Source organism: Cetorhinus maximus, chromosome 2 (genome assembly GCF_964194155.1).
Source record: "Cetorhinus maximus chromosome 2, sCetMax3.hap1.1, whole genome shotgun sequence".
NCBI lineage: Eukaryota > Metazoa > Chordata > Chondrichthyes > Lamniformes > Cetorhinidae > Cetorhinus > Cetorhinus maximus.
Window position 1 is genome coordinate 47,685,692 of NC_135880.1, and position 25,419 is coordinate 47,711,110.

Below are 25,419 nucleotides of genomic sequence, written 5' to 3' on the forward strand. Positions count from 1 at the left end.
ACTTCTGCCCCACTCCACCCCGGTGGCCATATGGCCTAATGGATAAGGTGCCTGATTTCCGTGTATCATGTGATGTTATCAGGCAATTTCAGGTTCAAGTCCTGCTGCAATCATTTCACGCAGGTCAATTCAGTCCCAACTAAATGAAAGCAAGCCCTGTTAATGCTCGTGAGCCACAGCACAGTTGGTAGCACGCTTGTCTCCGAGTCAGAAAGTCATGGTTTCAAATTCTACGTCAGAAAATTGAGGTTGTAAAAGAACTCAGGGACAGAAAGTCCTGCCTTACAAAGCTGCAAACTAATTGGATGGCTGGCAGCTACGTAGCCGTGGCAGCGCCAGGCAGGAGTGATGGCCATTTCTGGGACTAGAGGCAGTGGGGGAGGCGGGGGTGATTTCACAGGGTGCAGGCTGGCAGGCCTCAGTGAGGGGGTTGAGGAGGGTGGGAGGGACCAGATTTGAGAGACCAGGCAGAGAAGGTAAAGGGGGGAGTATGACCTTCAGGGAGGGTGCCTCCAATGAGCACAGGGGTCCTGCAAAGGTAGCTCCCCCCACCGCCATTTGCCCATCACCAGCCCATGCATCTAAAGTTACCAGGCTACCTACTTGGTGTGGGGTTCCCCCTGCCATGGGTAAAATAGCAGTAGGGGTCATTAATTGGCCACTTAAAGGCCTCAAGAGGCCCAAGGGTGGATGGACACCTGAAGACTCCACTGCCCTCTGTGAAATTTCATACAGGCTGGGGATGGGGGATAGGTGGCAGGAAGGCCTCAAGCTGAATTTTACGAACCCCCACCTTCAAACCCACTGGTGGTGAAACATAAAATCCAGCCCTTAGTTTTGGGAAATGAAGTTGGGCAAGTGGAAGGGGCATCAGTGGGAGAACATTTTGGAGTTAGTGATCATAATTTAGTTAAATTTAGTACAGTTATGTACAAAGGACAAAGTTCTCAAACAGTTGTTTGGCAGTGTAGAAGTTGAATATTGTTGAAAAGAGACACGTTGCTGAATATTTTTGTCTTGCACTCATCAGGACAAACACAAGAATGTCAAATTTCAAACAATCACAACAATTTATACTAGCGAGAAAAGGGTGCTGATTGGTTGAATAGCTGACTCTGATACGAACTTACAAACATATGAATTAGGAGCAGGAGTAGGCCATTTGGCCCCTTGAGCTTGCTCCGCCATTCAATGAGATCATAGCTGATCTAATTGTGGTTTCAACTTCACATTCTGCCTATCTCTGATAACCTTTGGCTCCCTTGTTAGTCAATAATTTATCTACCTCTGCCTTAAAGCTATTCAATGGCCTTGCCTCCACCACTCTCTGAGGAAGAGAGTTCCAAAGACTCACGATCCTCAGAGAAAAGATTTCTCCCCATCTCCGTCTTAAATGGAGGACGCCTTATTTTTAAACTGTGTCCCCAGTTCTAGTTTCTACCATAAGGGGAAACATCCTTTCAGCATCTACCTTCTCAAGTACCCTCAGGACCTTATATGTTTCAATAAGATCACCTCTCATTCTTCTAAACTCCAATGGACACAGGCCCAGCCTGTCCAACCTTTCCTCATAAGATAACCACCCCTATCCCAGGTATCAGTCAAGTGAACCTTCTCTAAACTGCTCCTGATGCATTTATATCCTTTTTTAAATAAGGAGACCAACACTGTACACAGTAGTCCAGATGTGGCCTCAACAACATCCTGCACAACTGTAGCAAAACTTCCCTACTTTTATATTCCATTCTCCTTGCAATAAAAGCCAACATTCCATTTATCTTCCTAATCATTTGCTCTACTTGCATACTAACTTTTTGTGATTCATGTGTGTACCATCTACAAGATGCACTGCAGGAACTCACCAAGGCTCCTTAGACAGCACCATCCAAACCCACGACCACTACCATATAGAAGGACAAGGATTGCAGACACATTGGAACACCACCACTTGGAGGTTCTCCTTCAAGTCACTCACCATCCTGACTTGGAAATATATCGCCGCTCCTTCACTGTCACTGGGTCAAAATCCCAGAACTCCCTTCCTAACAACACTGTGGGTGTGCGTGTGGAAACTCTTGCTATCTGATATTATATTTCTAGTTAGCTCTGTCTTGTACTCTAATTTTTTCCCCCCTTATTAATCTTTTAGTCATTCTTTGCTGTCCTTTATATTATGTCTTATCTTCTGACCTGCCATTCATCTTTGCGGAATTATACACTTTTTCTTTCAATTTGATATTATCTTTAACTTCTTTACTTAGACATGGATGGCATGTCATCCCTTTAGGGCCTTTCTTTCTCACTGGAATGTACCTTTTCTGAGTATTCTGAAATATTTCCTTAAATGTCTGCCACTGCATCTCTATTGACCTATCCCTTAACCTAATTTTCCAGTTCATTTAAACCAGCTCTGTCCTCATGCCCTCAAAAATATGCTTATTTAAGTTTAAAACAGTAGTCTTAGACACATTCCTCTCTCCCTCAAATTGAATGTGAAATCCAATCATATCATGATCATTGGCTACCTAGAGGTGCCTTCACTATAAGGTCATGCATTAATCATGCCACATTGCACATTCCCAGATCTAGAATAGCCTGCTCTCTGGTTGGTGTGAGAACATGCTTCTCTAAGAAACTGTCCTGAAAACACTCTATGAACTCATCATCCAGGCTAACTTTGTCAATATGATTGGTCCAGGTGTCATGGAGAAAGGGGAGAAACTATAGGCTCCCCAAGTCCTCCAGTGCAGCATCAGAAAATCTTGAAGACGTTCTCTGCCATGTTGTGCCCATTTTTGTGTTTTTTGCAGATGAAACACAATTTTACAATGGCTTCCAGCATCTGCTCCAGCCAAAATTCACCTCTCCTTTAAGAGGTCCTGGTTGGCTTTAAGTAGCATTGGCTAACTTTAACCCATGCTAGCCTCCCATGATCTTGCATGCCCTACTCAGGTGTGCAGCCACTCAACAATGTTTAGCTACAATCATTTAAATGAGCAGATAGCACAAAGTTCGCATGCTACCTGAATCAGAAGGAATGTCCATGGGTTTATCATGCATCATGATCCCCACACCCATTTTCAGTTCTTGCTGAATTTCGCAGCCACAGCATCTGTGGAGTGACCCTCTGACTGAGCAACTTTGGAAGTTAGACATTGATCCTATCTGATCCGAAATTCCAACTGCTATAACCTTTCAAAAACGACAGCATACACTGCATGTGTAATAAATTACCAACTTCCAGAGTACAGATGAAAGATGTTGAATTTTACAACCAATTTTAGATGCAATGTCAGTATTGTCTATGGAATTATTGTCAGCTTAACCTCATCTCTTTAGTTATTTTTATTCAAGAAGCTGTATTCAAGGATAGATTCATGACCTTTCATCATTTAAGAATACTATTTGAAATAGGACCTTTAACTTAAGAACTGGAGGGAGGATGAAATTACAGCATGACAATTTTACATAGGTAGTTTCTATTATACATGTTGTCCTGGGAATTTGTAATGAAATATAGAAATAAGGACAGAATGTATGGGCTGAATTTTAATGTTCCAACCTACTCACAATGGGAGAAACCGACAGCACAAAGGGAAGTTTCAGCAGGGTGTTAAACTCGGCAACGGTACGTGCAACTGATATCCGGATTTCCCGACCAATTAGAGAGGGCAGGATTGACGACCGCCCAAAGCAGTTTATTTCAGCCCCAATATTTAAATCCTATGAGGAATGGGAGCATTCTAGAACTATAAAATGGCCCACCACTAGTTGCCCTTGAGAAGGTGGTGGTGAGCTGCCTTCTTGAACCGCTTCAGTCCATGTGATGTAGGTACACCCACAGTGCTGTTAGGGAGGGAGTTCCAGGGTTTTGACTCAGAGTTACAGTGAAGGAACGGCGATATATTTCTGAGTCGGGATGGTGAGTGGCTTGGAAGGGAACTTCCAGGTGGTGGTGTTCCCATTTATCTGCTGCCCTTGTCCTTCTAGCTGATAGTGGTTGTGGGTTTGGAAGGTGCTGTTGAAGGAGCCTTGGTGAATTCTTGCAGTGCATCTTGTAGATGGTACACACTGTTGCTACTGTGCACCGGTGGTGGAGAGAGTGAATGTTTGTGAATGTGGTGCCAATCAAGCGGCCTGCTTTGTCCTGAGTATTGTGGGAGCTGCACTCGTCCAGGCAAGTGGGGAGTATTCCATCACACTCCTGACTTGTGCCTGAAATGGTGGACAGGCTTTGGGAAGTCAGGTGGTGAGTTACTCACTGCAGGATTCCAAGCCTCTGACCTGCTCTTGTAGCCACAGTATGTATATGGCTAGTCCAGTTCAGTTTCTGCTCAATGGTAACCCCCAGGATGTCGATAGTGGGGGATTCAATGATGGTAATACCACTGGACGCCAAGGGGCGATGGTTAGATTCTCTCTTGTTGGTCATTGCCTGGCACTTGCATGGAGTGAATGTTACTTGCCACTTGTCTGCCCAAGCCTGAATATTATCCAGGTCTTGCTGCATTTAGACATGGACTGCTTCAGTATCTGAGGAGTCGCAAATGGTGCTGAACATTGTGCAATCATTAGCGAACATCCCCACTTCTGACCTTATGATGGAAGGAAGGTCATTGATGAAGCAGCTGAAGATGGTTGGGCTGAGGATACCACCCTGAGGAACTGAGTGATGTCCTGGGGCTGAGATGACTGACCTCCAACAACCACAACCATCTTCCTTTGTGCTCGGTATGACTCCAACCAGTGAAGAGTTTTCCTCCTGATTCCCATTGACTGCAGTTTTGCTGGAGCTCCTTGATGGCACACTCGGTCAAACGCGGTCTTGATATCCAGGGCAGTCACTCTCACCACACCTCGGGAGTTCAGCTCTTCTGTCCATGTTTGAACCAAGGCTGTAATTTGGTCAGGAGCTGCGTGGCCCTGGCAGAGCCCAAACTGGACATTAGTGAGTAAGCAAATGCTGCTTGTTAGCACTGTTGATGACCCCTTCCATTACTTTACTGATGGTCGAGAGTACACTGATGGGGCGGTAATTGGCCGGGTTCATTTGTCCTACTTTTTGTGTACAGGACATACTGGGCAATTTTCCACATAGCCGGGTAGATGCCTGTGTTGCAGTTGTACTGGAACAGCTTAGCTAGGGGTGCAGCAAGTTCTGGAGCACAAGTCTTCAGTACTATTGCCAGAATGTTGTCAGAGCCCATAGCCTTTGCAGTATCCAGTGCCTTCAGCTGTTTCTTGATATCACATGTAGTGAATTGGAGTGCATTGCAACAGTTACACATTCCTTTCTGGAGCAAAAACACAACAGGAAAAGTGGCCCAACCATGCCTAACAAAAGAAATTAAGGATAGTATTAAATCCAAAGAGCAGTCATATAAAGTTACTAGGAAAAGTAGCAAGCCTGATGATTGGGAGCAATTAACAATTCAGCAAAGGAGGACCAAGAGATTGATTAAGAGGGGAAAAATAGAGTATGAGAGTAAACTTGCAAGGATCTTAAAAGTGGACTGTAAAAGCTTCTATAAGTATGTAAAAAGGAAAAGATGAGTGAAGACAAATGTAGGACCCGTACAGTCCGAAACAGGAGAATTTATAATAGAGAACAAGGAAATGACAGAGCAATTAAACAACTACTTTAGTTCTGTCTTCACAGAAGAAGACACAAATAACTTCCCAGAAATACTAGGGAACCAAGGGTCTAGTGAGAAGGAGGAATTGAAGGAAAATAGTATTACTAAACAATAGTGCTAGAGAAATTAGTGGGACTGAAAAGCGATAAATCCCCGGGGCCTGATAATCTACATCCCAGGGTACTAAAGGAGGGGGCCATGGAAATAATGGATGCGTTGATTGTCATCTTCCAAAATTCTGTAGATTCTGGAACAGCCCCAGTAGATCGGAGGATGGAAAATGTAACCCGACTACTTAAGAAACAAGGGAGGGAGAAAACAATGAATTACAGAATGGTTAGCCCAACATCAGTGGTAATGAAAATGCTAGTCTATTATAAAGGATGTGATAATAGGACACTTAGAAAATATCAACTGGATTAGACAAAGTCAACATGGATTTACGAAAGGGAAACCATGTTTGACAAACCTACTGGAGTTTTTTGAGGACATAACTAGCAGAACAGATAAAGGAGAACCAGTGGATGTGGTCTATTTTGATTTTCAGAAAGCTTTTGATAAAGTCCCATATAAAATTAAAGCACATGGGATTGAGGGTAATATACTGGCATGGAATGAGAATTGGTTAGCACACAGGAAACAGAGAGTACGAATAAACGGGTCTTTTTCAAAGTGGCAGACGGTGACTAGTGGGGTACTGCAAGGATCAGTGCTTGGGTTCCAGCTATTCACAATATACATCAACGATTTGGATGAGGGAACCAAATGGGAATGTGAGTGGTGAGGAGGGTGTTAAGAGGCTTCAAGGTGATTTAGACAGGTTGAGTGAGTGGGCAAATACATGTCAGATGCAGTATAACATGGATAAGTGTGAAGTTATCCACTTCAGTAGGAAAAATAGAATGGCAGAGTATTATTTAAATGGTGATAAATTGGGAATTGGGAACAAAGGGATCTGGATGTCCTTGTTCACCAATCACTGAAAGCAAGTATGCAGGTGCAGCAAGCAGTTAAGAAGGAAAATAGTATGTTGGCCTTCCTTGTGAGTGGACTTGAGTACAGGAGCAAGGATGTCTTACTGCAGCGGTACAGGGCCTTGGTGAGACCACACCTGGAGTATTGTACGCAGTTTTGGTCCCCTTACCTAAGAAAGGATATACTTGCCATAGAGGGAGTACAGCTAAGGTTCACCATACTGATTCCTGGGTTGGCAGGATTTTCATACGAGGAGAAATTGGGCCGACTGGGCCTGTATTCACTGGAGCTTGGAAGAATGAGAGGTATTGAAATGTATTGAAATGTATAAAATTCTGACAAGGATGGACAAACTGGATGCAGGGATGATGTTTCCTCTGGCTGGGGGTCTAGAACAAGGGGTCACAGTCTCAGGGTAACCGGGTAGACCATTTAGGACTAAGATGAGGAGAAACTTCTTCACTCAGAGGATGGTGAACCAATGGAATTCTCTACCACAGAAGGCTGTGCAGGCCAAGTCATTGAATATATTTAAGAAGGAAATAGATAGATTTCTCAACTCCAAAGGTGTCAAAGGGTATGGGAGAGCGCGGGAGCACAGCATTGAGATGGAGGATTAGCCATGATCATATTGAATGGCAGAGCAGGCTTGAAGGGCCAAATGACCTACTCCAGCTCCTATTTTCTACGTCACTGTTTCTATGACATGCTTGATGATCTTGCGGTGATTGCAAACTAATTGAATATGAATGGAGTAGAATCCCTTTGGGTTGCTGAGTACTGCTGGGTAATCTGAGGGCATCTAGGTTGAAACATGGATGCAATCTAAAGCTCCAAGGGCCTGTGGGAATCCAGCCAGAGCAGCAAATCTAAGGGCCTTCTTGTTCTGAAATAAAAGCAGAAAATGCTGGAAACACTCAACAGGTGTGGCAGCATCTGTGGAGAGAGAAACAGCGTGAATATTTCAGGTTTTGACCTTTCATCTGATGAGGAGAAAATTCTGTTTTTATTTCAGATTTCCAGCATCCACAGTATTTTGCTTTGGGCCCTCTCATACTGACTGGCCTCATCAATAGTCAAGCGCACATGAGTGTACAAACTTGACATCTGTCATCTGGGAGATGCACTTATGACTACAAACATCACCAGCAGGTTATGGAAGGAGCCAGAGGCAAAGAAATTAAGTGCTTTGGTGACCTTGATCACCACAGGCAATGCATGGTCCACTTAACAGGAGGTCTTCTTCCAGGCAAAAGCCAGCAAACACTTGAAGGGAAGGTTTAGAACTTCTGAGGCACTGGTGCTTAGTCATATCCAGAAAGCTACTCATCTTCTTGTATACCATGTATTTGAGGTATTCTCTCCAGAAAGCCGGTGCTCTGTGCTCATCCTCTCTGTGGGTGGTGGAGCAGCGGGTGGTTCAGGAGGAGACCGGTGCCACTGCTGCTGTTTCCTCATCAGAGGTCCAAAGTTGAGCTACATAAATGGCTCCCATGCTGCTGAGGCCAACAGCTGGAAAATGCAGATTAAACAGTTTAAAAAAAAATTCCAAGGTGGCAGAAATAATCTTCAAACTCTTGGAAATCACCTCCAAAGTAGTAAAAGCACACTCTCAGAACAATTCCTGTGAGCAAAACCCTTTCACTTGGGCATGGAATCAGCTACTTGATTTTGCCAAATAAAATATTAAAGGCTCTGAAGAAGAGTCACACGGACTCAAAATGTTAATTCTGTTTTTCTCTCCACAGATGCTGTTAGACCTGCTGAGTTTTTCCAGCATTTTCTGTTTTTGTATTAAAAATCTGTGTCTGCATACATTTCCTGAATGCACCACTTGACTTACCAATGTCAGGTTTTGTTAAACATCTTCTCATTAAATATAGTGCACATGTGGTGTGAATATTACTTTAGCAAATTCATCACACTGCATTCTGGTTACCCAGTTCCCATAAGTCACTCAAAATGCCTTCCGACAGGTTTCCCAATCGCCGTTTATTTATTTTTCATTATTTCCTAGGACGCTAGAGTCACTGGCCAGGCCAGTATTTTCATTGCCCATCCCTAATTGCCTTTGAGAAGATGGTGGTGAGCCACCTTTGTGAACCACTTCAGTCCATGTGGCGTAGGTACACCACAGTGCTGTCAGGGAGCGAGTTCCAGGATTTTGACCCAGCAACAGTGAAGAAATGTAGTTCTAAGTCAGTATGGCTTGGAGGGGAACTTGCAGGTTGTGATGTTCCCATGCATCTGCTGCCTTTATCCATCTAGGTAGTAGAGGTCGCGGGTTTGAAGATGCTGTCAAAGGAGCCTTGGTGAGTTGCTGCAGTGCATCTTGTAGATGGTACACCCTGCTGCCACTGTGCCTCAGTGGTAGAGGGATTGAATGTTGAAGGGGTGCCAATCAAGTGGGCTACTTTGTTCTGGATGGTGTCAAGCTTCTGGAGCTGCTCTTATTCAAGCAAGTGGGGAGTATTCCATTACACTCCTGACTTGTACCTTGTAGGTAGTGGACAGGCTTTGGGGAGTTGGGGAGTCAGGAGGTGAGTTACGCTCTGCAAAATTCATGGCCCCTGCCCTGCTCTTGCAGCCACAGTATTTATATGGCTGGTCCAGTTCAGTTTCTGGTTAATGGTAACCCCCTGGATATTGATAGTGGGGGATTCAGCAATGGTAATACATTGAATGTCAAGGGGAGATGGTTGGATTCTATCTAGTTGGAGATGGTCATTGCCTGGCACTTGTGTGGCATGAATGTTACTTGCCACTTGTCAGTCCAAGCCTGAATGTCATCCATGTCTTGCATGGCACGAACTGCTTCAGTATCTGAGGAGTCGCGAATGGTTTGAACACTGTGCAATCAGCAGCAAACACCCCCGCTTCTGACCTTATGATAGAGGGAAGGACACAATCCTGAGAAACTCCTGCAGTGATGGTCCTGTGATCATCATTCCACCAGTTGCCATGGTGGGATTTTTTTTCAAACGCTGCCTTAAAGTCAAAAGCAGCCACTTTCACCTCACCTCTTGAGTTCAGCTCTTCTGTCCATGTTTAGACAAAGGCGGCAATGAGATCAGGAACTGAGTGGATAAAAGCAAAAAACTGCAGATGCTGGAAATCCAAAACAAAAACAAAAATACCTGGAAAAACTCAGCAGGTCTGGCAGCATCTGTGGAGAGGAGCACAGTTAACGTTTCGAGTCCACACGACTCTACAACAGAACTAAGGAAAAATAGAAAAGGGGTGAAATATAAGCTGGTTTAAGGGGGGGGGGGGTGGGACAAGAAGAGCTGGATAGAGGGCCAGTGATAGGTGGAGATAACCAAAAGATGTCACAGACAAAAGGACAAAGAGGTGTTGAATGTGCTGTGGCCCTGGTGGAACCCAAACTGAGCGTCAGTGTGTAGGTTATTGCTGAGTAAGTGCTGCTTGTTACAATCCTCTGCCAGACCCTGGGACGTAGGCAGGGGAAATGAGTTAAGGGCCAATAAAGTTTTGTTTAAAGTAGATAAAGTTTGAGATTCAAGATGCTTACCAAGTGAATAAAGTCACAAGAGTCCATGGCCAAAATTTTCCATTTGGCGGGCGGGCAGGTGGAGCAGGCGCGGACCCGATCGGCGCCTGCGATCGGGGACGCGCCACCATTTTGCACGGGTGGGCCAAGCAAGGCCCACCCAGCGCATTTCCGACTCCCATGGCGAAAGGAGTGATGTGGGAAAGAGGGGTTCCATTTCGTGGGGCAATGGCATCAGTATTGGAACAGGAGGGATCTGTACCGTTAGGACGGTCTCCACCTGAACCGATCCGGGACCAATGTTCTAGCGAAAAGGGTAAATAGGGTGGTCAACAGGACTTTAAACTAGAAAGTGGTGGGGGGGGGGGGGGGGGGGGGGGGGAAGGGTAAAACTCCAAGAAGTATGACTAATGAGAAACAAAGCAGCAGGTTAGCGTGTGGGGGGGTGGATTCAACTTCATGGAAAACTCTGAAAAAACTGAAAAGAAAGGAGAGCCCAGGAGAGGCTATTAAAGTCTCCAGAACACAAAATAGGACAGAGTGTTTGGAAAGGGCTAGGAATCTAACTTCAAGCACATCAGATAAAGGGACGACAATGAGAAAGGGGACAGGAAATACAGGACTGAAGGTGTTGTATCTGAATGCACGCAGTATACGAAATAAGGTATATGAGCTTGTGGCGCAGTTTGAAATTGGCAGGTATGATGTGGTGGGCATTACGGAGACATGGCTGCAAGGGGATCAGGACTGGGAGCTAAATATCCAAGGATATACATCCTATCGAAAAGATAGGCAGGTTGGCAGAGGGGGTGGGGTTGCTTTGTTAGTAAGAAATGAAATTAAATCGATAGCAAGAAATGATGTAGGGTCAGATGGTGTAGAATCTGTGTGGGTAGAGTTGAGGAACTGCAAAGGTAAAAAAACCATAATGGGAGTTATGTACAGACCTCCAAATAGTAGTCAGGATGTGGGGCACAAGATACACCAGGAGATAGAAAAGGCGTGTAAGAAAGGCAAGGTTACAGTGATCATGGGGGATTTCAATATGCAGGTAGACTGGGAAAATCAGGTTGGTAGTGGATCCCAAGAAAAGGAATTTGTGGAATGTCTACAAGATGGCTCTTTGGAGCAGCTTGTGGTGGAGCCCACTAGGGAACAGGCAATTCTAGATTTAGTGATGTGTAATAGGCAGATTTGATAAGGGAGCTTAAGGTGAAGGAACCCTTAGGAGGAAGTGACCATAATATGATCGAATTTACCTTGCAATTTGAGAGGAAAAAGCTGGAATCAGATGTAATGGTATTACAGTTAAATAAAGGCAACTACAGAGGCATGAGGGAGGAGCTGGCCAGAATTGACTGGGAGATGAGCCTAGCAGGAAAGACAGTGGAACAGCAATGGCAGGAGTTTCTGGGAGTAATTTGGGAGACACAGCAAAAATTGATCCCTAGGAAGGAGAAGCATACTAAAGGGAGGACAAGGCAACCATGGCTGACAAGGGAAGTCAGGGACAGCATAAAAGCTAAAGAGAAAGCATACAATGCGGCGAAGAGCAATGGGAAACCAGGGGATTGGGAAGCCTACAAAGACCAACAGAGGACAACTAAAAAAGAAGTAAGGAAGGAGAAGATTAAATATGAGGGTAAACTAGCCAGTAATATAAAAGAAGATTGCAAGAGTTTTTTAGATATATAAAGGGTAAGAGAGAGGCAAAAGTGGACATTTGGCCACTGGAAAATAACGCTGGAGAACAGTGGAAGACACAGTGACATCCCCAAAGTTCAAGAGAGTCGGGGAGGCAGAGGTGAGTATGGTGGCCATTACCAAGGAGAAGGTGCTAGGAAAACTGAAAGGTCTGAAGGTGGATAAATCACCTGGACCAGATGGATTACACCCCAGAGTTCTGAAGGAGATAGCTGAAGAGATAGTGGGGGCGTTAGTGGTGATCTTTCAGGAATCACTGGAGTCGGGGAGGGTCCCAGAAGACTGGAAAATCGCTAATGTAACCCCCCTGTTTAAGAAGGGAATGAGGCAAAAGACGAGAAATTACAGGCCGATTAGCCTGACCTCGGTCGTTGGTAAGATTTTAGAGTCCATTATTAAGGATGAGATTTCAGAATACTTGGAAGTGCATGGTAAAATCAGGCAAAGTCAGCATGGTTTCATCAAGGAGAGGTCATGCCTGACAAATCTGTTAGAATTCTTTGAGGAGGTAACGAGTAGGTTAGACAAAGGAGAGCCAATGGATGTTATCTACTTGGACTTCCAGAAGGCCTTTGACAAGGTGCCGCACAGGAGGCTGCTCAGTAAGATAAGAACCCATGGTGTTAGAGGCAAGGTACTAGCATGGATAAAAGACTGGCTGTCTGGCAGAAGGCAGAGAGTGGGGATAAGGGGGTCCTTCTCAGGATGGCGGCCGGTGACTAGTGGAGTTCCGCAGGGGTCAGTGTTGGGACCACAACTTTTCACTTTAAACATTAATGATCTAGATGAAGGAACTGAGGGCATCCTGGCTAAGTTTGCAGATGATACAAAGATAGGTGGAGGGACAGGTAGTATTGAGGAGGCGGGGAGGCTGCAGAAGGATTTGGACAGGTTAGGAGAATGGGCAAAGAAGTGGCAGATGGAATACAACGTGGGGAAGTGTGAGGTCATGCACTTTGGTAGGGAGAATAGAGGCATAGGCTATTTTCTAAATGGGGCGAAAATTCAGAAATCTGGAGTGCAAAGGGACTTGGGAGTCCTAGTCCAGGATTCTCTTAAGGTTAACTTGCAGGTTGAGTCGGTAGTTAGGAAGGCAAATGCAATGTTGGCATTTATTTCGAGAGGACTAGAATATAAAAGCAGGGATGTGCTGCTGAGGCTTTATAAGACTCTGGTCAGACCACATTTAGAATATTGTGAGCAATTTTGGGCCCTGTATCTCAGGAAGGATGTGCTGGCCCTGGAGATGGTCCAGAGGAGGTTCACGAGAATGATCCCAGGAATGAAAGGCTTAACATATGAGGAACGTTTGAGGACTCTGGGTCTATACTCGATGGAGTTTAGAAGGATGAGGGGGGATCTGATTGAAACTTACAGAATACTGAAATGGCTGGATAGAGTGGACGTGGAGAAGATGTTTCCATTAGTAGGAGAGACTAGGACCCGAGGGCACAGCCTCAGAGTAAAGGGAAGACCTTTTAGAACAGAGATGAGGAGAAACTTCTTTAGCCAGAGAGTGGTGAATCTATGGAATTCATTGCCACAGAAGGCTATGGAGGCCAGGTCATTGAGTGTATTTAAGACCGAGATAGATAGGTTCTTGGTAAGGGGATCAAAGGTTACGGGGAGAAGGCGGGAGAATGGGGTTGAGAAACTTATCAGCCATGACTGAATGGCGGAGCAGACTCGATGGGCCGAATGGCCTAATTTCTGCTCCTATGTCTTATGGTCTTATGGATAGCAGGAGTGTGCGGGCTGCGGCAGGCGTGCACAGACCGCCAGGTCCAATGGCGACCTGGCAGTCGCCTGTAGTTTGCTCGCAATGGCCACCTGGAGATCCAAACACAGGGGGTCTGCTGAGCAGGGTACGCTGGAGGGAAGGGCAGAGGAGCAGGGCAGGCTGCAGGGTTGGCCAGCGGGGGGCCAATGTGCCCCCCACTTTCCTGATAATTGCCTTGCTGCCCTCCTCGAGGAGGTGGCAGCACCACGGGAGGTGTTGGTCCCTCAGGATGGGAGGAGGAGTACCCCCCCCCCACATGATCAAACGTGCCTGGGAGGAGATGACGGAGGAGGTGAGCTCCCGCGACGTGGTGCGGCACACCTGGGTCCAGTGCCGTAAGCGCTTCAACGATTTGTTGCGCTCACGAAGGGTGAGTACCATGTTGGCATTGGGCATTTAACCCAGCAGGTAGCCTTAGCCTTTGAGGCACCCCCGCCACCCCCACCCACCCAAGTCTTACTGTCGTGACTGCATTGAATTTCTTGTACGCTGGGTGGGCAAGCAGATAGTGCCCATGCTTACATCAGCCTGAATGGTTCATGAGGAGATGGGTTCTCCCTCGCACCATGTGCTGCTCTTAGTAGCACATGACTTGTCTGGGGGCAACCTGCAGGAGATGCAGCTAGGCGCATACTCAGAACTCCAACACATGTCCTATTCACGGTGATGAGATTGTGGAAGGGGAGCCTCAAGGTCTCATGGCAAAGAGCTATCTGCTGTCCTCAACTGCAGCTGCACGTAGTTGTGCCTCCTTGCTATGGGAGCTAAGACCGTGTTTTTCCAAAAGTGATGGACGCAGAATGTGTCCAAGGTGGCTGTTGGTGGGGGGTTGGGAGCAGGAGTACTATCTTTGTGTGACTGATCAGCAGTAGTGGGGAGAGGAGGTATTGGAGGCCTGATATGGGCCACTGTGGTTGGGGTGCGGTGTGCGCGTGCAGAGTCCATGTGCGATTAGCCGCAATGAATGGTCTTCTCTGTTTTTCAGAAGAAAAATGCTCACAATGTCTGTGAGTGTTCACGGCCTGGAGGCAGCCAGGCCCAGCTGATGATTTTGAGCCAATTTGAGCAGGAGGCCCTGGAGCTCAAGAGGTGCCATGCGCCCAGGTCCACAGATGTCGGTGAGGCTGGAATGGCCAGGTATTTGAGGTCAACAGTGACATCCGCTCTGTCTTCCCACCATCCATAGCACTGATGATTGTTTAAATCGTTATTGTTGCAACTTTGCTCATTCACAGACTGATAGAGTCAGACGTGTGGGTCATAGACAAAGGTCCCTCAGCCCTTTGAAGATGCGCGCGTCAACCACCTTCCAAAGTCGCCTTATCCCATTTCCGACCACTATCCCTATGGCCTTGTATGCCATGGCATCACAACTGCACATCCAAATACTTATTACATGTTAGGAGGGTTTCTGCGTCCACCACCCTTTCAGTCAGTGCGTCCCACAATAGTGTGTGCAAAAGTTCCTCATCACCCCACCTGTCAACCTCATGCCCCTTACCTTAAATCAATGCCACCAGGTTACTCATCCCTCCGCCAAGGGGAAAAGTTCCTTTCTGTCGACCCTATCTATGCCCCTCAAAATGTTATAAAGTTCAATAATGTCACCCCTCAATCTCCTCTGCTCCAGTGGAAATAACCCCAGTCTATGCTATGTCTCCTCATAAGTCAAACTCTCCAGCCCAGCCAGCATCCTGGTCAGCAACCTCTGCAGTCTCTCCATTCCAATCACATCCTTCCCATGAAGCGCATATCACAACTGCACGCAGAACTATAGCTGTGGCCTAGGCAGCGTTTTCTGCACTTGCAATATGACCTCCCTGTTCCTATATTCTATTCCTCAACTAATATAGGCAAGTATGGCATTTACCTTCTTCAACGCCTTATGTACCTGCCCCACTAGCTTAACCCCTGTCAACATGCCCAGCAAGGTCACGCTGATCCTCTTTACTTTCCACTGTCCTACTATTCCTCGTGTATTCAAGTACCTTGTTTCTCCTGCCCAAGTGCATCACCTCACACTTATCCACGTAACATTCCATTTGGCATTCCTTAGGCTATCTGACCAACCCATCTGTATCTGCCTATAATGTTTGGGTCTCCTCCTGACTATTTGCCACCCCACCAAAATTCATCTCCATAGGTTCTGGAAGGTTGAGCGCATAATGAGCCAGGGGGAAAGGGATGAAGTGTGTCACTGTGTGCACGCTAACTGATCCACTGTCCTTGTTGTTATTTTCAGCATCATCAGAGCCTGTACACCAGGAGCAATTACAGATGCCCCCTCTCAAACCTGAAGGCCCTCAGCTGTCACCTGCGTCACACCATTTCTGCGAGGCAGGCAACAGCGCAGATACTAGCACATCAGTGGGCATTGGAACATCGGCTAGTGTCCCAGGGTACAGTGGAGGAGCTGGCAGAGACAGAGTGCCGATGGCGCCAGCAGTCAGAGGACTGCAGGGGACCAGGCACATACTGAGTCGGGGCGTGATGATGTGCCTCTGGAGTTGTTCATGACGTAGCAGCTGCAGGAAATGCGGCCGGGTGTGCGGGAGCATCTGGAGTGTTGCACGAGACTATGAGCTTGGTGTCTGTGGTGGAGGAGTCCATGCGGAACATCAGTGATGCAATGAGCCTCATGGTAGAGCGTCATGCTTTCTCCATGGAGAGAGTGGCGACTCTCGTGGAGAGAGGCTTCCAGGAGAACAAGCAGCTCTCCTGAGGTTACGCTTGGACCTGCAAACCCTCACGGCGCCAGTGGCCACAGCTGGTCATTGCCAATGTGGGAGATGGTGTTGGTTTCAAGCTTCCCAGCTCGTTGCCCATCCATCGATGGTGAGCAGGGACGTCCAGGATGACCTCACGTCGGCGGAGCAGCTGCCTATCATATTTGCGGGCTCCTCTCACGGCGCTCTGGATGAGGGCACCAGCTGCTCCATCCCTCTCCCAGTGACTGCTTCATCGGGTGAGGCTGCAACGGCTGGGGAAATGCCAGCTGTGGAACTGGCAGATCCCTCCCAGGCGGGGCCAGCACAGGCTCCACGGGCCAGACGACGGCCGCTAAGGTCATCAAGGCCAACAGGACAGCAGAGTGAGCAGGCTGTCTCACAAGCCACTCTGAGCGATGGGGCGGCACCAAGACGTAGCACCCATAAACGTAAGCATAAAGCACCTTTGGCACACCACAGGTTTCTCACTGCTGTTCTTGTGTTGGCCCTAGATTAGGGAATTATTATTTGTTTATGGTTGAAAAACATTTTGCTTTCATTTTGTGTGACCTTATGATGGAGAAAATTAAAACCAGATGTGTTACCATGGCTGAGGGTGGCTCCTTTGTTCTGCATTTGTATGTTTTACATACATGTCATGAGTGTTTGAGTGGACATTGAGGTTTATGTCCAAAGCCCTTAGTTGCAACTGATGAAGTGGCAGATGTAGCACTTAAGTACTGACTATGGAAGTGCCAGGCAAGGCTGGTCCTCCTGATCCATTTGTGTGGAGCTAGCTGAAGGTTCGTTGCATTAAAGTGTCCCTGCCTCCTTGGTGTAGTCCCGGGTCAGCGTTTAACCCCTCATCGTTCCCCTGTGCCTCCTCATCCTCAGAATCAATGCTGGACTCTGTGTGCAGCCACATCCGCTGCGTCAATGACTTCATCGTCCACTGCGTCCCCCATTTCCAGTGCAAGATTGTGGAGAGCGCAGCATGCAACCATTATCAGAGAGACGCGATCTGGGGGGTACTGGAGTGCGCCCCCTGAGTGGGCCAGGCATCGGAAGTGCATCTTGAGAAGACCGATGGCTCTCTCCACCACAGCTCTTGTGGAGGCATTGCTCCTATTGTAGCGCTGCTCAGCTTCTGTTCTTGGATGGCAGAGAGGCATCTTGAGCCACCTTCTGCTTCTGAGGGGATAGCCCTTGTCACCCAGCAGCCATCCATCCAGCCGGGCTGGAGCACTGAAGAGCCCCGGTACCTGGGAGTGTCTGAGGATGTAGGCGTCACGGGAGCTGCCTGGGTACCTTGCACAGACCTGTAGAATCTGCATCCTGTGATCACACACTATCTGCACGTTCATAGAGTGGAAGCCCTTCCTGTTGATGAAGGCACCGGGCTCACCTACTGGCGCCTTGATGGCCGCATGTGTGCAGTCAATTGCACCCTGGAGCGGGGGAAGCCAGCAATCGCCGCGAAGCCTCTGGCTCGCTGTGTCTGGTTTGCCTGGTCCCAACGGTAGTGGATGAAGGTCAATGCAGGCCTGAATAGAGCGTCTGTGACCTGCTTGACACAAGTATGCACAGCTGACAAAGATCACCCACCGACCCCTGGAAGGAGCCAGAGGCATAGAAATTGAGGGCAGCTGTGACCTTCAGAACCACTGGCGTGGGGTGTCCACCCACACGGTTAGGAGAGATCTCAGGGCCATCTGATCATCTGATAGACATAGTTGACTGTCTCCCTTGACAGTCGGAGCCTCCTTCGGCACTGCACCTCAGACTTATTGAGGTAGCTGCTTCGCTGCCTGTATACCCTGGCAACAGGATAGTGGCTTCTTCTGTGGCCCCTTCCACCCTGGACTACCTCTTGGCCCTGCACCCTTGTGCCTGTGCCTGTACTCCCAAAGGTGGTACCCGTGGAGGCTGATTTTGCACTCCTGGCTCCTCCTTATTCTAGCCCTCCCTTCCTCCTCAGAGGAGCTGCCTCCAGAGGACATGTCAGAACCCATACCCAGGCTAAAGGGAGGCCTCCGGAAAGCTGCAGGCCCGATAAAGATTCCTGACTGCAGAGTGCTGACCTGAAGGTTAAAAGTGCACAGAAAGCTGCTGGAATTCGTTCTGTCCTGCTACAGATCACACAGGCAAGTTTTAAAAACTTTCTGCAATAAATACTCAAATGCCAGATTGACAACCCCACTGAGCCCTCTAATCCCGCCTGTGGATAAGTTTTATTAAAAAGTCTCTTACCTGCCTGCCCGTTGCGCCCGTGCGCCAATCTGAAGATCGCACGGGCGCTTGAAAATCAGCGTCAATTGCTGATTTAAGGGCCTTAACTAGCCCGTCAATTAATGGTGGGCGCGTGTCGAACTTCATCGCGCGCCTGTGCAGCGAAATATCGCGATGGGATGCTCACCTGATGTCACCGCGCATCATTTTACGTACTGAAGTGTGGGGCCCGCCCCCTCCACACATCAAGCACAAAATTCTGCCCCATGGGTTTTGAACAAACAAAAGTAAACTTTACTATACAAGGTCAGAAAGATAAAACAATTTACAAATCTGTCTTATACTCTAACATTCAAGGTAAGTATGAAGTCCAATTCCATGGATTTCTCAACACCCCACCCCACCCAGGCACCTGTCACATTGTGAGCCAACCAATCTCACTTCATCTTTCTCACAAGGGTTTCCAATTTCCACATTTGAGGATCCTGCTTTGGAATTCTCTCCAAATGTCACTCCCACTCAGACAGGTCTAACAATGGCCCACTTCACAGGGTTTCAATCTCGCCTTCCGAAATTCCTTTTCCCTGGATTCCTGAGTAGACCTAAACACTAGCTTACAAGCACGCTTTCAGATCTATAGCTCAGCAGCACACCACTGTTCCAAAGGGTTCCCTTTGCCCCAGTGGCCCTCCTTACTTAAAGTCTGCTCCCCACAGCTCTTTCTTTAAGTTGGAGTCTGTTTCTCTGTTCCTTTCTTTTAACTTAACTGGGACCTGTTTGTCCCTTTTGTCTTTGTGACACTTGTTGGCAGGCAGACTCCCCAAAACTGACTGCCTCAAGAAGAGCTGTTCATTGACCCTTGAACTGATCTGTTGACCTATCAAAACACTCCAAGACTGTCCCTACCCTTGTTACTAGGCAGGAACCAATGTAACAAGCATTGGAGCATCTTGTACCTTATACGTTACAATCTCTTCAGACTGCTAATTTAGCACCCAGGAACACAAAGATAAGTAGATTTCATGACACACATGATAGCACTTTTGATGACCCCTTACATCACTTTACTGATGATTGGCAGTAGACTGCTGGGACAGTAATTGGCCGGGTTGAGATTTGTCCTGCTTTTTGTGGACATTTTCACATTGCCAGGTATGTGCCTGTGTTGTAGCTGGAACAGCTTGGCTAGGTACGCAGCTAGTTTTGGAGCACAAGTCTTCAGTACTATTGCTGGAATGTTGTCAGGGCCCATAGCCTTAGTATCCAGTGCCTTCAGCCATTTTTTGATATCACGTGGAGTGAAGCGAATTGGCTGAAGACTGGCATCTGTGATGCTGGGAACCTCAGGAGGAGACAGCAATGGATCATCCACTCAGCACTTCCGGCTGAAGATGGTTGCAAGTGGTATTCAACATGGAGGAGTACTAATCCATCAGCTGAGGGGGTGTGGGGCTTGGGGGTAGGTGTTAATCAGCACGAGGTTTCCTTGCCTATCTTTGACTTGATACCATGAGGCTTCATGGGGTCCAGAGTCAATGTTGAGAGCTCCCAGGGCAACCCCCTCCCAACTGTATACAACTGTGCTACCACCTCTGGTGGGTCTGTGCTGTTGGTGGGACAGGACATACCCAGAGATGGTATGGCGGTGTCTGGGACATTATCTGTAAGGTATGATTCTGTGAGTATGACTATGTCTGTCTGTTGCTTGACTGGTCTGTGAGACAGCTCTCCCAATTTTGGCACTAGCCCCCAGGCGTTAGCAAGGAGGATTTTGTAGGGTCGACATGGCTTAGTTTGCCATTGTCATTTGCAATGCCCAGTTCAATGCTGAGTGGTTCATCTGGTTTCATTCCTTTTTGTGGATTTTGTAGCAGTTTGATACAACTGAGTGGCTTGCTAGGCCATTTCAGAGAGTAACTAATATTCAACCACATTGTTGTGGGTCTGAAGTCACATGTAGGCCATACCAGGTAAGGATGGCAGATTCCCTTCCCTAAAGGGCAATCGACAATGGTTTCATGGTCACTATTACCGAGACTAGCTTTTTAATACCAGACTTAGTAACTGAATTTAAATTCCACCAGCTGCCATGGAGGGATTCAAACCCATGTCCCCAGAGCATTAGCCTAGGCCTCTGGGTTACTTGTCCGGTACCACTACACCACCGCCTCCCCATCAGCCACTTCCTCAGCAAATGAAATTTCTGGTGTCCAACAGAGAATTTAACCAAAAACTTCCTTTTAAAGGTGACATTTTCACAATAATATGATTAGACTTATCCACCAAATTATTTGTTGGTTTCATTATATCATTTTTACTTGAAGGCCTCAGCTTCTCCTAAAAGCCTGGGCTTGGATCTGATATTTTTGTCCAGAGCTGTGACTCTGAACTAAATTTAGATGGCATAGTCTGAGCATATATACTGCACCTTTCCCAGCACTGGTTAGCTGCCCTGATATGCAATAGTTTTCTTCAACTCTGCCTAGTAGCATTTCTTCAAGTAATGTGGTGTTTAAGAGGCAGCTTGACAAATACATGAATAGGATGGGAATAGAGGGATACGGACCCCGGAAGTGCAAAATGTTTTAGTTGACGGGCGATATGATCGGCGCAGGCTTGGAGGGCTGAAGGGCCTGTTCCTGTGCTGTACTTTTCTTTGTTCTTTGTTCTAATTTTGAAAAACAAGATGGCAAGTTTCAAAAGCTAAATTGAGGTAAAATTATATTTAATTTTCAAAAAGGGACTCTGCCAGTGTGTGAGAATAAGAGAAAATGATTGTGGTAGCTACACAATAGTTGTAGTATTTCTTTTGTGTTTGGTGAAGTTTAAGCTGTGTTGAGCGAGGTTAGGGGTCATGTTGGTGAGGTAGGGAGTAAAGAATGTTTGTTCATGCTAACGCTCTACCTTTAAAAAAAATGTCTGGATTTTCAATTTAGCTTTTGTGTTTTGTTGACAGTCAGTAAAGGTCAAACTTAATAGTTTACACCCGTGGGACAGATATTCTAATTTCTAACACATATGATACATTGGAGGGTGAAGCATTTGCCGAGTACACTGCACCAAGTGGTACTAGGCATTGAGTGGACTAACCAATGTTCCTTAAAGGCACTGCTTAAAAAAAAGGTAAACTTCAGGTGTAGAAATGACTTTTGAGGGATCAGGAGAAGAAAGACTTGCATTGATATAGTGCCTTTCATGACCACAGGATGTCCCAACACTTTTAATACTTTTGAAGAGTAAACATGTTGTAAAGTAACAAATACGGCAGCCAATTTGTGCACAGCAAGATCCCAAAAACAACGTGATAACAACCAGATAATCTGTTTTTGTGTTGTTAACTGAGATAAATATCAGTCGGGACACTGGGGCAATTCTTTGAAATAGTGCCATAGGATCTTTGACCTGAGGGGGCAGGCGGGGCTTTGGTTTAACACCTCATCAAAAAAATGACACCATCATCAGCGTAGCACTCCCTGAGTACTGCAGCGAAGTGTCAGCCTAGATTTTGTGCTCAAGTGTCTGTAGTGGGACTTGACCCCACAACTTTCTGACTCAGGAGCAAAAGTGCTATTAGACGAGCAACGGATGACACTAATACAACAATGCTTTCCCAGGCCCCTTAAAAACCAATGTCACTGTCCTCTCCTGGGATCACATCCGTTCCCTTTCACCTGCCTGCACCAGCCAGGTTCTGCACTGGAGCCATCAGAGTTACATCACTCTCCAAATAATGAGTCGCTCAAAATGTATTTCTTGAACTCAAAATGATATCTGTTCTGCTTTTCATATCATGAAAAGGAGCTTGTTATTCCTTGGTAGTCATCACTACTGCAGTGGTTTTCTGCTGTTTCTCACAACATCTCAGTAATTATTGAACCTTGTTAAACATATCAGTCTTTGCTCAATGAAGCCTCAATCACCTTTTGGCTGCAGATCCTGAAAAAGATCCAAGATCAGTAACCAGGCACCCGTGCACTAAAGGAGTCAATCAAGCGTCCTTACATCAAAAGTAGCACACTATTGAAACAACTTTACAGTCTACATATTAACTGCCTTATGCCCCTTCAATGTGTTATCAATCACAGAAGCTTGAGCCAGCCTAACGGCAGGTCAGTTCTGAACCACTGCTGACTGATAAATGTTACCATATGTTAATCTTGTTTGTAATGTGCCCTACAAGAACACCTTCTGGCCCCAAGCTTCCAATTTCTTGGATGTGTTTCAGTGGATAAAGGATTTATTCTTCAAAATGAACATATACTTGGTGTACATTCAGGTTACAGTTACACTTGTACAAGAGAAGTGATTCCCTCAATAGTTATTACAGGATCACCATTTGTCTACCTTAGCTTGAGCTTATGAGAATTTAAAACAAACCATTTCATGTTGAATTTTTGGCACCCCATAAAAGTAGATGAAATGCCATGGATATAAGTAACTTTGTCCTGATCCTTCAGAAATAGCAGATATCCCGAAATGGATGATACTCAGGTTGTACCTCAGATTTTGAGGTCAGAGCACCAGCAGTACTGACTCAAGAAATCCCAAAAGGTTTACTGGAACCAGAGGAAAAGCTGAAATTTGAAAGTATGTGAAACAGACCGGAGCTGAAATTCTATAGCAGTTATAATTTTTCCTCAGCCTAAACTGGGGGAAAAGTCTGCAGTATTTTTCTTTTGCCAAAATCTGTGTCAATTTGGTCAAACCAACCATGCCAGACCCACAATGATTGCCATCAAGAAATTCTTCCATGATTAACATAATTGTTGCCAGTGTTGGTGGTCGTGTTGTTGGGATAAGCTTCCTAATAGAGGACTTCATAGAGTTAATTCTAGCTTTGGTGCAGATTGATCATTCAGCCAGAAATTCTCTAGAGATGCAGAGGTTTCTGACCAATAATCCAGGGACCTCATGGAACCAAAAGAGCTAGTCCACAAATTCACAAGTTCTAGATCAGGGAGTCTGTGACAATAATGCCCTAGGGTGTAACTTGGAGAATTAATACCAAATTCTGGTCCAGTTTTCTCCCAACACCCAAACAAAATAGATCTCAACTCATTTGTCGTCTTATAACAGAAAAAGAAAGAAGCTACACTTATGTAAGCATCTTCTTATGTTTTGAGTAAACCAAAGTGCTTTACAACCAATGAGTAACTACTGAAGTACAGTTATTGTTATATCAGCCAATTTTCCCTACTAATTACTACTTTGTTCTCAGAAGTCAGACAAATATTTATCTGAGATAAAAGGCTTCATCTCCTTTCTAGCTTTAGACTGCAGGTGCATGGCCAATAGTCATATTTCTGTCACTGGAGGTGAGAATGAATAAGACCATTCACAAAAAGCAGCGAGCTTTTCATTTTCTGACATTGTGTTTCAATGGAAAATAATAACGAGGATATTTAGCTTCTGGAATGACCCCATAACAGGACTAGCAAAACTTATGCAGGCATGTTCTGGGAGACCTATTGTGAACTGTGGAACTACTTTAGGAACAAAAAAAATAGAATTATGGTGAAACATATAACAATGCAAAAAAAAGTTGCCAAATTCAGGTGAAGGCTGCCACTGGAACTCCAAATTAGAATAGAGTATTCCATTCTAAGCACAAGGTAGTGTAAATAATCTGAATCCCCATCTTTTCTTTGCAGTCTGCTGCTGTCCCTATTATACGGCATAAGACAGGAAATATTGTACATCTCTTCCAAGACTGCAGAAGATTAAAACTTGAAAGGGCCATCATTCCTGTGATTTTACTATTGGATGATGGATGCATCAAAACTTTTAAGAACAAACGAGTAAATGTACTTACTTTGCAGACATGAGTAAACACATCTAATAGTAGTGGAATTTTAGTGCACCTTCTGTTGTTCTATGCCTTTTTTTTTAATGCACCAAAGACTTGCCATGCGTTCAAAGTCTCTCTTGCCTTGTGCTGCTGCACCATAATTACTTCAGGATGTTTTAGCCTGCTGCTTTGTTAAAACTGACGAAGGTCAAAGATAGTTGTCCTGAAGGAATTATGCTTTAATACAGAAAGCAAGGAAAACTTAAAACATAATACAGTTTTACAAATGTTCAACAAATTTTTAAGACTCAAAGAGGACATGACCAACTGTAAAACCTTATGAAAGATCTATGGAGAGATCAATCATCTTTAATAAATAATTATTTAACCCTTTTTTTGTAAAATGTTCTTGAAATAACATTAAAAAAACTTACATTGAAACATATATTTTGCAGAGAATTTTTGGCTTGGCGAGCGGGGGTGAGGCCTGCTCGCCAAGGCTTAAAATGACGCGGGGTGACGTCGGGCGTGCGTCCCGACGTCACCGTGCATCATTTACATTTTCAGTTCGGCGGGCGCGCCCACCAAACTGTCAAAGGTCTGTTAAGGCCATTAATTAACTAATTAAATCTATCGAGAAAGCTGCCCATCCAGCCTTAAGGTTGGCGGGATGAGCTTTCATGAAGGGTTTAGAAATTAAATAAAGTTTTTCATTAAAGTTCATTGACATGTCCTAGCTCATGTGACACTGTCATATGAGGGGACATATCTTAAGTTTTTTTTTCTTTATAAAAATTTTTCAAACATAGAACTTATCTCCCTGAGGCACCTCTGTGCCTCAGGGAGATTTCTGCGCTCTTTCGCACGCATGCGCGAAAGAGCGCACTCCCAACTCGGAACCCGCCCCTTGCCTGCACAGGGAGCGCACAGTGCTTCCAGATGCGCATCATGCTGGGTGGGCCTTAATTGGCTCGCTCACGTAAAATGGCGGCGCGGACCCAATTGGGTCCACACCCACCCCCACACAACCCCCCCCAACAGGGGGGCAAATTCTCCCCTTTAAGATATATATTTATGTCTCGTTATTT

General features: G+C 45.9%; 1 protein-coding gene across 3 annotated transcripts in view; it reads right to left on the reverse strand.

The window, feature by feature from the left end:
- atg10 (ATG10 autophagy related 10 homolog (S. cerevisiae)) overlaps nt 1-25,419 on the reverse strand; it is a 283,355-nt gene that overhangs the window by 14,589 nt on the left and 243,347 nt on the right. The window lies entirely within an intron of this gene.